General features: G+C 47.2%; 1 protein-coding gene across 1 annotated transcript in view; it reads left to right on the forward strand.

The window, feature by feature from the left end:
• The first annotated feature begins 7,066 nt into the window (after positions 1-7,066).
• Positions 7,067-13,155, forward strand: part of DUSP16 (dual specificity phosphatase 16) — a 93,914-nt gene continuing 87,825 nt past the window's right edge. The window contains exon 1 of the mRNA XM_075552047.1: positions 7,067-7,546. The gene's annotated coding sequence lies outside the window, so the exon portion shown is untranslated. The remainder of the gene's footprint in view (positions 7,547-13,155) is intronic.

The raw sequence follows: 13,155 nt of genomic DNA on the forward strand, positions 1-13,155 counted from the left end.
ATATTTCAGAATGGTCCCTTTCTACTTCTGTGACTAAATCTGAACCCTTGAAGAGTAAGTGAAATCTCGCAGCGTATATTCAGCGGCACTGAATTATACATGTAGAGGTGGCGGGGGTGGAGAATGTTTTGTTGTGTATGTTTTTTGCCACAATGAGAAAACCAATTACACGAATAGCAACGACTACAAGGAAGAAGGAAATGTTGTAGAATTGATTGTGGTGATCATTGTACAACTTTCCTTGATATGATTGAAGCATTGACGTGGATGATATGTGGGGTGAAGTGCTAATAAAACTGATTTTTAAAAAAGGAGGGGAGACAGAATGCCATTTTTAGTATCCCTCATTGCTCCAAAGAAAAGTACTCATTCTCAGGAAACCCCTGTGGCTTCTATCATCACAGCTCAACAACAGGATAGACTAGGAACATTGCTAAACGTTTGGGACTAGCTCAGGTACTTCCAGAGCTAATGTCTACTCTAAAAGTCAGCCAATACTCAAACCTCTTGGGGTTTATTAAATAATTCTGGTGTTCAGCAATAGGATTGAAAAGTTTTCCTCAAAGCTTATCCGAGAAGAGGACAGATCTCTACTCCATGGTACTTTATCAAACTATTGTGGTCAGAGGGAACAATAGACGCGTGACTGTTTTCCAAGGAGGGGTTGGGGGGAGCTCAACTTCTCTTACAGAAGATGTTTCTCTGCTGTTGGGAAGGGTGAATATGATTCTGTCACCTTACTCCGGCTATTACTCCCTCGGGTTCACACAGAATAGCACAGGGCATTGAGGTTTTCCAGGGATGGGATCTCATGCATTTTTACATCCTTCTCCTTCCTGCCATTTCCTTGCTGTTGTGTCCCATCCAGTCAGCTGTGACTCGGAGCGCCCCTCCGGCCAACAGCGTGTACAGAAGGCAACAGCGCCTGGTCCCGCACCATCCGAACACTGACTCCGTTTGAGCCACTCCTGCGGTCACTGGGACAATTCGCCTTGTCGAGGACCTTCGTTTTTTTTGCTGTCCCTTTACCAAGTTTGGGGTCATTTCTAGGGACTGGTCTCCTCTGATAGCATGATCCAAGTATGGAAGACAAAATCTCTCCATCCCTGCCTCTAAGGAACATTCTGGCTACAGTTCTTTCAAGACAGATTTGTTTGTTCTTTTGGCAGTCCCGGGCAAATATTCTTTACTAGCACCGTAACTCAAATGCATGGATTCTTTATGAGTATTTATTTGTTTAAATCAAACACTTAATTTTGATTAAACTTATATGCACACTATTTGGCTTCAGTGGCACTGAGAGCTGGGAGAACTGTTTCTGTGGTGCCTCCCCTGGGGCAGTGCTTGTAACCTGCCTGGTCCTTGACATCTATGTCTGTAGAGTGGGTTGGCACCACGTCATGTTGCCGCTACCTTCTCGTTCTCACTTTACAGCAGTAACAATTCTCTTCCACACAGTTGCTTTCGTGGCAAACCCTTGGAATATTTCCTCCCGACTGCTGCAAATATTGTCCTTCTCCAACACGAGGTCACCTCCTTCCAGGCAGGGCTTGCTTCTTTCTAAGGAGATCTGTGATGCCACAAGCCCCCAGGGGAGCAACAGAACTGCAGACAAGCTCGAGAGAGCCGGACCCTGGGTAAGGCGGCAGAAACCTGTCAGAGAAGGAAAGCTCAGCGCTTGTTCACACTCGAGAGTGAGATGACGATGACAAGATTGCACCCTGTCAAAGGCGGTCCTGGCGTGTTCTGGCTCTCACAGTTTTCACCCAACTATCCAAAAAGCATAGCTGAGTCTTAAACACAAAGCAGATTTCGGCGTTTGTGTGTGTGACAACATCCCCTGAAGTGTGTTGAAAGTTCGAGAGACACCTGTTCACAGAAACACGCACACAAACATCCGAGGAGGCTCCAAAAAGTTTGTGGAGAAATGGAATGGAAAGATATGGAATTTTCCCATGCACAAAATTTGGGAGAGTCCTTAGGTCCTCTGAGGCCTATCATATTCTCTCTAGGACCCCATGAATTCTCTGCAGGGCTTTGAACCAGTTCAAGCTGGTTCGGTCATGGCCTACGCAGCATTCTCAGAATAGATGCAAATTTGTGAGAATCTGGGTGTGTCAGGGAACAATAGCTGGAGCAGGAAAAATGACGAGACAAAGCCCTGGCAGGGGAGACTCAGAAGAGGAATAGTGAGTCCTTCCCGGATCCTGAAACAGGAAACTGGATTATTGACAGGACTGTGGAGTGTGATATACTTTCAAAAAGAGGTGGTTGGCCACCATCTTTGAGCTGTTTGCCATTGTTTACAACTCTGCTGATCAAGAGCTATAGCTGCTCTGCAGGGGACGTGCTGTCTTTGTGTGCCCAAACTCGCTGCCATAGCGACTCATAGCTCACAGCTGCCAATGCTGACTCATAGTGACCCCCTGTGGGCTTCCGACACTGGGTCTCTTTAGGGATTTGACAGTCCAGTCTTTCTTCCTGAGGAGCTGCTGGTGGTTTTGAACTGCTGACACTGAGGATCATAGCCCGACTCGTAACCACTATACATCCAACAGTGTGTCATTCGTAAAGTTTTCTGTTCCAGGTATTGTTCAGATATATAACAGAGTTTACAAATTTGGGTCCATTATAATTTTGCTTTATCAATCATGACTGAATTGGGCTGATCCAGCTAAAAACAAGAACTGGTGGTTCATCTGCTGGCCAGAAGAGCTGGCTGCTAGGACCCACCCAGTAACTCCTCTGGAGGAAGACTTGATCCGATTCTGTAAAGATTCCAGCGAAGCCAGCCCTATGAGGCAGTTCTAGTTTATCACGAGGGGTCACTGCGAGTTGGAATGGACTCCGTGGCATTCAACAACAGCAATAGGACAAGGACACTTGAATTGAGGACCTTGAAGGAATTGCTAGAGATTAATTATTAAAAAAACCCAAAAACACTCCCTTCTAGTTTGAAAAGGAGGCTGCTTATTAAATAAGACATATTTATAAATTATTCTCAAAATCAATAAAAAATAAAACTGATGTTTATTTGCACACCTCTTCATTCATCAGATCATATAAATCTTAGATCTTTTAAAAGAAAATCTAAACTCCTTACCAAGCACCATGAGGTCCTGGATGGTTAGACAGCAGCTGTCTAACCTCGGCTCCTAAGTGTGAGCCCCCATCCCCTGCCCCGCTTCTGTTGAAAGGTCAGGGCCTCCGTCTGGAGTAAGCCATATTTTGGGTCTCCCTCCGCTTCTCATTGTTCAGGCTTCAGTTCAAAGGTCCTTTCCCATGGATGCCTTCCCACCCACCCTTAGCCCCACCCTTAGGATTCTCTGTCATGTCATCCAGTGTTTTGTTTTCCTTTCCTCTACAATCTATCTTGGTACAGTCCTGGCCATTGTTTTTATTTACTTGTTTATTGTCTTCTCGCTCCACTAGACTAGTTCCACCAAAGAAAAGACCTTGTCTGCCTTGTGTACACCCAAAGGTACATACTGGTCACAGACACTCAAGCACTGTTTGTCAGATGAAGGAATAAACTTTACTTAGGGATAGATCGCAACTTTAAAGGGGTCCAACTAAGCAGGAGCCCTGGTGCCATAGTGGGTTAAAATGTTTTTTGTTACTACTTTGCTGTTTTTAAACCCTGCAACTAAAGTGCATTCATTATTGCTGGTAATTATTTAAGGTTAGTATGTTGGAGATGTCACTGAAAGCTAAGGTGAGCCTGACCCAAGCCATAACATATTCAATAACTTATGCATGTAGAGCAAGTGCTGGTGGTAGAGTGGTTACTCATTGATCTGTTAACCACAAGGTCAGCAGTTTGAAACCACTAGCCGCTCCAAGGAAGAAAGATGAGGATTCCTACTCCAGGAAAGATTTACAGTTTCAGAAGCCCACGGGCAATTCTATTCTGTGCTGTAGACTCACTATGAGTTGGAATCAACTCAGTGACATTTGACTTTAGTTTTTCAGAAGTAGTAAAGATTATGGTGCACCTCCCTCATTATTGTAATTAAAATTTGGTCTTTCTTCCATATTTAATTTTAATGAAAACTAATATCGAACCATACACTCATATGTACTAAAACAACAATAACAACAAAAATGTCTTTCCAGACCATCAATTTTGGAGCTCTTGTTTTACCATTGCCTTAAGTATGTGAGCTCTTTGTCTACCTTTGAGTTATCTAGCCCTCAATCACCTCTCTAAATTTCCTGAAAGCTGTTTTAGAAGACGCTTGAGTCTCTGTCGGGCTAATGATTAATGCCATTGGTTGTTAATTGAAAGGTTGGAAGTTTGAATCCACCCAGACACCTTGGGAAGAAAGGCCTGGCAATGGACTTCTGAAAAAGCAGCCTCTGAAAGCCCCACGGGGCACAGTTCTGGGCTAACACGCATGGGATCCACCATGAGTCCCAACAGGGCCCAACAGTGGCTGGGACTTGCAGAGGACAGGTAATTCCTGGGAAGGTGCAGTAATATCTCCTGGCCACCAGAGGACGGGGAACAGCGTGAGAGATTGCTTCTTGGTAGAAATTTGAAGAGGTCAAAGGTGCAGCTGAAACCCAGCTTTATATTTATGGCCGGTGGGCCTTTCTTACTGCCTACCTCTCACTTCCTCTGAAGGACTGCACTTCCCTGGATTATTACTACCCCAGAATGAAAACCTGCTGCCCTTGAGCAGCTTCCTCCTCACCGTAACTCTACAGAACAGAGCACAACCGCCCACAGGAATTCAAAAACAAATCTTTAGGGAAGGAGTCCTGGTGGTGCTGTTGGGCCTACCTGCTACCTCAAGGTGGACAGTTCAAATCCACTATCCTCTCAGTGGGAGAGAGATGAGGCTGTCCACTCCCATAGAACTTTACAGTCTGAGAAACCCTTTATAGGGTTGCTATGATGGGCGGTGGGGTGGGGGAAGGCTGTGGAATCCACGGAGGCCACTGCCACATCTTTCTCCTGGGCAGTGATGGCGGGTTCCAGTTAGCAGGTGGATGCTGAACCATTGTGATACAGGCTCCTTCCACCCCATAACACCGCGAGTCAGTTCCGACTCAGGGACCCTACGGACCATGCAAAGAGACATTGCCAGTCCTGCACCAGCCTCGCCATTGCTGCCACCTTTGAGCCCATTGTTGCAGCCATGTCCATCGTGTCTCTCGCGACCATTGAGGGGCTTCTTCTTTCTGGTCTTCCGAACCCCAACCAACCAACCAACCTGATCCCAACTCAGAGGAACCGTATAGGACAGAAGAGAACTGCCCTTTCAGAACAGAATAGAACATTTCCCTAGCGTTTCCAAGCTGGGGTTTGGTTTGCAGCCAACTATTTTAACCACTGCATCACCAGGGCTCCTGTTCTTACGGCACTGGGTCCACTGTTGAGTTAATATTCTTCGCCAACACCATCATTCAGAGGCACATTCAAAGGCATTGCTTCTCCTCAGTCTTCCTTTTTCTCCTGCTTCTGCGAGCATCTCACTACCAAGGAGTTGATTCTGATTCAAAGCAATCCTACAGTGGAACCGCCCGTGATTTTCCGAAACTGGAACGTTTGGGGGAGTAGAAAGCCTCATCTTTCTCTGGCGGAGCAGCTAGTGGTGTCGAACTGCTGCCCTTGTGGTTTGCAGACCCCCTAGGAACCACTATCCCACCAGGGCTTGCTTTTCATAAGCGATTGATATGCTATGGCTTGGGTCAGGCTCACCTGAGACCTCCGAGACATCTCCAACAGACTAACTTCAAAACAGGACCAGCAGTAATGAATGCACTTAGCTGCTGGAGTTAAAAGCAGAAAAGTAGGCAAAGAAACATCTTACCATTTTAACCTACCCAAAATCTGCTTCTCATTTTTTACAAAAAAAAGAAAAAGCCCGTAGGCAGTGTTCACCTGGATAACCCTCAACAAAGATCCATTTGGGTTCAGTGTCCCTGACCCAGGGCCTGGATACTGGAATATTTTAAAAGGTAGGTATCCTGCCCATAAACTGACGCTGGGGGCGGTCCACTCGCAGTGTGCTTTTCCGTCATCAATCACAGCTTTGTTATGTGGTATCCACGTGAGTCCTTCTCAGTAGAAGCAGCTTCATGCCCAAAGAACACTTGCATAAAGCTCCCATTGTCCTCGTCAGTGATCCCACGTCCTGGTTTGTCACCACCTCTGGTCTCTAGTTTTCCAAGGTGTTGTAATGGCTCAAAACAAGCCTATTTGAATGAATTAAAGTTCGAAAATGTTAGGTGTGCGCCGTAAAATCAAAAAGTGCTTGCTTTCACCTCGTAAGCAGCAGCGGATGCTGGTCGAGACTGTTGTCACGAGCGTGCCCCAGGCTCGGGGTACAGCCCCATGCTTCTTCGGCCCAGTAAAATGGATTTAGGAATAACTCACGGGGGGCGGGGGGGGGCTCTCAGCGACAAACACATACGGATCGTCCAACAGCCAATACCATTGGTGGGACCTCGTCAAGTGCCTGCAACTTCTCTGTTCTGAGAAACAGGGAGAGCGCCCCGTCTTTGGGACTCATCCGATTGTGTGCGGGGGACTGCAATTCTCTGCCCTCCTTGTCGGCGTTTGCTCACGCCGCCGAGGCGGCTGGAGGCCAGCCAAGCAAGAGGAAAGGGCTGCGCCCCACGCGGGGACCCCGTGCGCACTCTCGCTGGAACTCTGCGCCGACGGCGCCCGCGGCCCGCGCGGACACCGGGGCCGGGGGTTCGAGGCCCGGGGCCCGGGGTGGGCGTCGGGGCCACGGGCGTGGAGGGAGGGGGGTAGGAGGTGGCCCGGGGCCGGACTCGGGCCGGGAACGCGATCCCCCTCCGGGGCGGCCGCAACGAGGCGCCGAGCGGCGCGCGGGCTCGGGCTCGGGCTCGGCGGCCGCGGCCCCGCCCGGCGCCCCCCGCCCTGCCCTCGCCTGTCTCCTCCTTTCCCCCGGGCTCCGCTGAGTTCATTCACTGGGATTGGTTTCAAGTGACGCCATCTCTTTATTTTTAAACCAATGACCTCATCCGCGCTTGAAGTTTCCTGACCAGCGACTCTTTCTCTTTTGCCCCACCCCCACCCACCCCCTCCTTCTGTGTATCACTGTTGGGGGGGGGGGGCTTTAAGCCAGTCTTTGAACGGTTATTCTCACCTCTCCCTCCCCCTCCCTTTTTCCCACCCGACTCCCCCCCACGTCTACCTTGACCTCCCCAAGTTTCTTCACCCCTTTCGACTTCTTTTTTTTTCTCCTTTCCTGCCCCTCTTCTCTCAAGGCTAACTGGGGGGTGGGGTGGGGGGAGGGTGGACGAGAAAGAGTGAAGAAAAGTTGCAAACGTTTCCACTCTTCCGAAGCCTCCCGCCCCCATCCACCCACCCTCGGCGAAGGAGAAGATAATGTAGAGAAACGACGAGGACGAGGAGGAGGAGGAGGAGGAGGAGGACGAGGAGGAGGGGGAAAGCGCGACGGGACGGGACGCGGGCGGCGGCGCCGCGCTGGTCCGGGAGCGCGGGGGGGCCCACGGGGAGACGCCGTGACAGCGCTCGTGGCCCGGAGGGCGTCGGGAGGCCCCAGAAGTAAGTGGCCCTGGGCCGGGCGGGGGGCGCGGGCGCCGGTCCGCGGGGCCACCTGGTGCCGCCGCCGCCTCGCCCGCGGGCTCCGCCTGCCCCGGAGCGCCCCCCCTCCCCCGGCCACCTCTCCGGGGGGCGGGCCGAGGGTGGCCGCGGCCGGACCGCGTGGAGAGTGGGTGGGGGGCCCGGCCGGGGCGGGAGGGGCGGGCGCGGTGTGGGGTCCGCCGGTGACCCCCCCCCCCGGGGACGCGCTCCCTCCGCGGGAAGCTGCTCCCTTGCAGGCACGGCTGTTACACAACACGCCTGCCCCGTGGGGCCCTGGCCTGGCTGCTCGCTTTATCCCCAAGTCGCCTCTGGTGCAAGCGCCCGGCCACCTGGGTGGTGACCGTGCTGCTTTCTGGTTGCGCCCCCCCAGATCTCAGTTTTGGGGCCCCGGTGCGACCCCACTTCTAACTTTCCACCAGCCCGAAAACTTGAGCAATGGAACGGCCGGCGAGACAACGGAGGGTCTGTTTATCATGTTGAGTGCCGTGGAATAAAACTCCGGGGGAGGGGGGAGGAGAGTATTTATGCAAAACCTCAAGTTTTTCGGACGTTGGGTTTATTTCCTAAAGACAACCGCTGTTTGAACTTGAGCAAGTAAAAGTCGTTCTTAAAAAAAAAGAAAAATTAGGATCTCATCAGAGTTCCCAAAAATGAATGGATCCTTTAAAATCCTCCGGGCCTTTCTGAAATGTCAACTGCAAGAGAGCCGCGGTGTGTGGAAGCCCCGGGTTTGTCAAGTTGTTTGCAGAAAGCACACCTCCCGACTAGCCTGTCAGGAATAAGGTGGAGAGGAAAGCCTGTTGCGTAATCTCACTCGCTGTGGGGTTTGCCGTGCCGTTCCCTTGAACCACGGGAGGTGAGTGGAGATGCAGGGCGTTTAAAGCGCAAGCTGGTATTTACTCAGTGCTCTGGCTGCCACTTGTGCTTCAAAAGCTCCTAAGTAAATACTTTACTCATGCGCGTGAAGGGAACCTATCAAACCTGTTTAGAAAATGACCAGGTATGTTTCCGTTTCTCTCTCCCCTTCTTTTTCTTGTCCGGGTGAAATGCACCGTCCACGACTATGCCGGTCTATGCCCCGCACTCCGGGACTGCCACCCAGGTGACAATGGTTCACGCCAAAGATTTAGTCTAGTTCATCTCCATCGAGGAACATTTTTTGTTAAGGTTGTGAAACTGCAGGTGAAAATGTGAAAGAAGGAAATCTGCAGAGTGACTTAATGAGTTAGAAAAACTCCTTTCTTTCTGCTGAGGATCCTGTGTATTGATAGACTCACCGCTCCGGCGGCCCTAATTAATGGAGACCTGAGAGTGCTGGATTTGGGTAAGGCAGCAGCTTGGAGAGAGAAGCAAATGGGAAAAAAAGTAAGAATTCGTGGCTTTGTGTAGGTATTTTAGTCAAAATGTGATAAACTCTGTGACAGCTTTTTTTGTGTGTGCTTTATAATCAAGTGGAATTTACTGAGATTGAGGACTGGGTGGGGGGCGGGGGGGAACTTCTTTATTTGTATTTGTTAACATTTTATATTTTAAAGAATGGACTCGCTAATTCCCACCCAGAAGTTGTTTTTTTCCCCCAAGTTCCACATGGGGAAGAGATCAGAAATGTGTCCATTCTTCATTCTGCTAGTCAGGATGGTTAATACTAGTGTCTGAAAATAAGTCAGTTGAAGTACTCTTAACTTACTTCCTTATGTAAAAGATAGATATAAACTGGGAGTGATGTTTGAAAATTTTTTATTTAAACCTTTAGTATGACAGTAACTCACAGTAAAATCCATGACTTGGTTTACCATTGTGCTTATTTTACTACTTGGGTGTCCCAGTTAGATATTACAGTTTTTAAACTATGTGTTATTGTGGAGGGCACAGGGACTTGAGACCCTGAGGTGTTAGGTTTTGCCCCTTGACTTGGGTAAGTCCTTGTCCTTTGGTTCAGTTTGGTAAATGCCCAGAAGTCGTGCCAAATTGGGGCTGGGGCTGGGTCTCGATGGCCAAAAGCTGAATGGTAGTAACACTGACAAGGAGGCAAAGGGAATTTCTTATTAACCTAGTTCCTTTTCTCTCTTCTACCTCATACGTTCATTACCTCCCAAGGTTGGGAATGGAGGCTGAGATCAGGGTTAAAGAGGCCTTCTGAGGTGGTGTTGAATTTAGGCCGTGGTGTATGAGTTTGTTTTGATGTTGTTTTCTATAAATTGCAGTATTGGGAATGGAGTACAGTTTGGAATATGGGACTGTATATCAATCCAGCAGATACAGAGATATCCAGCATTGAATTTTTTTTCCCTCCCAACCAATCATATTTGCCTGCTAAACATTTGCCTGGGATCACTGTAATCCTAGAAACCTAAGTTTTCTTGGAATATTTGACAAAAAGGCATTCTATCCTGTGTTGAGACTAACCATTCCCTGGAGATTTAATGTCATTAAAGTGTTTTGAGTTTCCAAGTGTTTTGAGTTTCCAAGTGAAAGATATTTAAATTTTAAGAGATAAGTTAATATTTGGATCAGAATGCCAAGGAAAAGGGGTGCTAAAACAAGAGAAATACAAACCAGATTTTATGGTGAGTTTTATCATATTGAAGTGGGAAAGGGTTTTTGGGGGAGGGGTCACAGTTGATGCTTGATTGACTTCCCTTTAAATTAAACTGCATCTAATTTAAAAACAGACATCTGTCATCATCAAAGAAAGTCTTACTAATGTTGGCTGAAGCAAAATTATAATTAACTCATCAAGCCTTGCCCCTCCTGGTACATTCTAAAACCAGAACCCCCACCTCCCTGATTTTTGTGTTGTGGATAACCTGATTTTTTTTTATATTAGCCCAGATGATCAAGAGTTGGCTGTGGGAAGGGATGAGGTTATAAAGGTTGGCTGCGTTTAAAGAAGGCTCAGGCATGAAGGTGAGGCCGTTCTCAAACATAAACTGTTTGAGAAAGGGACTTAGGAATTTAATCAAAGAAATGACTAGAGGAAACACATAGGAGTGACTCAAAAGGTAGGATGTAAGGCAGATTACCGAGGACAAGTACAGAGAAATAATAAACGCTTGCCAGGGGTATGATCAGTACTGAAGGAAATGGGATACCTCTTGGCATGGAAGGAAAAAGGCATCAGGGGAAAATATCAGCAGGTACCCCAGCAACCAGAAAGCAAGGAAACGTCTCCCTTTCTGATTGATTGGAGCTAGGAAACTCAGGATCGCTATCAAGCAAAAGTCACTGGGATTTTTACCAGTAAGAAATTTAATGTGGGGGAGGGACCAGAGGATAAACTAAAGTATGACCAGGAAATAAATGTGAAATGGCCAGCGATAATATAAAATAAAAGGGGACGCACTCTACTTTTCCTGACCTCATTTTGAATTATTTAGGAGGAGAGGATGTTGAGACCGATTTCTCGGTTAACTATATGTAAAACGGAAGTGTACTGTGCATACAGGGGAACCAGTAGCTGGAGACACTGACTTTATTGAGCCCAGGTCTCTAAGGACATGAAAAGAGTACATACAGAGGGAAAGATAAACAAGTGTGAGGTTCCCTACATGAAGGATTGGAGGCTTCCAGGAGGCAATCTTCATGGAGATAAGGGAATTAGCTGGCTTTAAAGGATGCTTAACATTCTGTGGAGGAAGGGAAGTGGGGGAGGTTCGAGATGGATGCCATTCATCCCTTTATTCACTGGATTTTTAGTTAGCTTCTAAATGCTAGGCCCTCTTCCCGACAAGGGGCAGATATAGTTGACTAACAGGTACTCCAGTGGGAGAAGAGGGAAGGACAATAAACAATATTGTCAACAGACAATAAGTCACAGTAATAAATCTTGGGAAGATAATAATGATCAGAATCAAGCACATGATAGCAGGCCAATTACAAGCCATTTTATTCTGTGACTTCACTTACATCGAGGATAACTTTGAGGCCAAAGTTTGGTTGGATTTAAAGCAGCAGGTTGAGGCGTTAAGAGGAGGCTACCCCTGAACACACACTGAGTGAGCAAGGGGATTAGAAACGCAATCAAAGAGATGACGGGAAAATACAAAGGAGTAGTTCAGAGAGGAGGCGCGATTCTGAGGAATAATGCTAATGATGAAGCTTTATCATAATCATGTGCAGCCCGTCCCAGTTTTGATCGAATTCCATGTATTCATCGACTTCATTTTTGACCATATTTTCTTTTTAAAGAAATCTTTCAGATGTTGCTTGAAGCACGCCAACTGTGATTTTCTAATTCCTGTGTAGCAATTGGCTAACAGTTCTTATTTTGCTGCCATCTGTTAAGAACTCCTGTTTACGTGTGAGGTTTGTGTTCCTCGGGTGCGTTCTCCATTAGGAGCAGTTCAGTAGTTCTGTAAAGAGAAGCTAGAGTTCCCAAACGGTTTGTTTTGATAGCATCATATGCAAGAGCTTCCAAAACAAGTGATGTGCAAATAGTATAAGGAAAACCATGTAGGTCATTATCAGATAAGTCCAATAGGGGAATGATTGACACTTGTCCAGAGTTCACCTCTTACTTTGTGCTCTATGAAAGACCCTGGGTGGCCCCATGAGCCCTAAAGCTTGGCTGTCTAAACCCACCCATTGGCACCATGGAAGGAAGTCTGGTTTTGTAAAGAATATACTCCGGGGAATAGTTCTGCGTTGTAACTCGTGCAATGAGTCGCGTTGAATTGCAACCATGCAGTGGTTGCCGTGGGTCTGAATGGACTGTAAAGCAGTGGGGTTTGGTTTGTACTTTGTGTGCTTGCTTTGCATCGAGTTACTAATCACAGGGTCAGTAGTTCTAATCTACTAGCCACTCTGGGGTAGATGGAAGAGGCTGTTCACTCTGGTGATGGTGTGCAGTGTCAGAAACCCAAAGGGGCAGCTATGCTCTATGTTGAGTTGGAATTGACCGGATGGCAGTGAGTGGGTTTTTTTTTTAAGTTGGATGCTTAATTGTGTTTCCTTACCCTTTTGTAGCAGGTCTAGTGATCCTACTGGCAATTCTTTTTTAAGCTTATAATTTTTAATACTTTTTGAATAATAGTAGAACATGGAAGTAAAAGTCAGTTCTGAAATGAAGCAGAGTAGATATTTAGTACAGTGGGGTATGACTGCCTGGGTGGTGTTTTGATTGTGACTTGGGGTATATTTGCAGTGTTAACTGAAAACAAGCCGTCCGGACTATTTCAAGATCTGAGGTTCATTTACAAAGTGATTGTCAAGCCCTCCTTCAGTAATATGTGCCCTCCTGTTCTCCACTCTTCTTGCAGTTTTAAACTTGTAATAAGTTTCAAAGATAAAATGAGGCAGAAGACTCCACCAGGGGCTTATATAAATCAAGTAGGTATGCATTTGGAATCAAGTGCCTAAAGTTTTTCTTTTTACACCTAACCAGTATATAATCTTGGGACAAAGCCATGCAAAAGAAAATAACAGGGGGTAGGAACTTAAGAATTTCTTTTATCCTAAACTAAAACCCTAGATTTAGAAAAAAAATTGTAGATGCATATGGTAGGGGTCTGCGTGTGTGCATAAAAGCTAGTGATGCATACTTTTCAAGGGCATTTGGAAAGACCAGTAAA

Source organism: Tenrec ecaudatus, chromosome 6, assembly GCF_050624435.1.
Source record: "Tenrec ecaudatus isolate mTenEca1 chromosome 6, mTenEca1.hap1, whole genome shotgun sequence".
In the NCBI taxonomy this organism is placed as follows: Eukaryota; Metazoa; Chordata; class Mammalia; order Afrosoricida; family Tenrecidae; genus Tenrec; species Tenrec ecaudatus.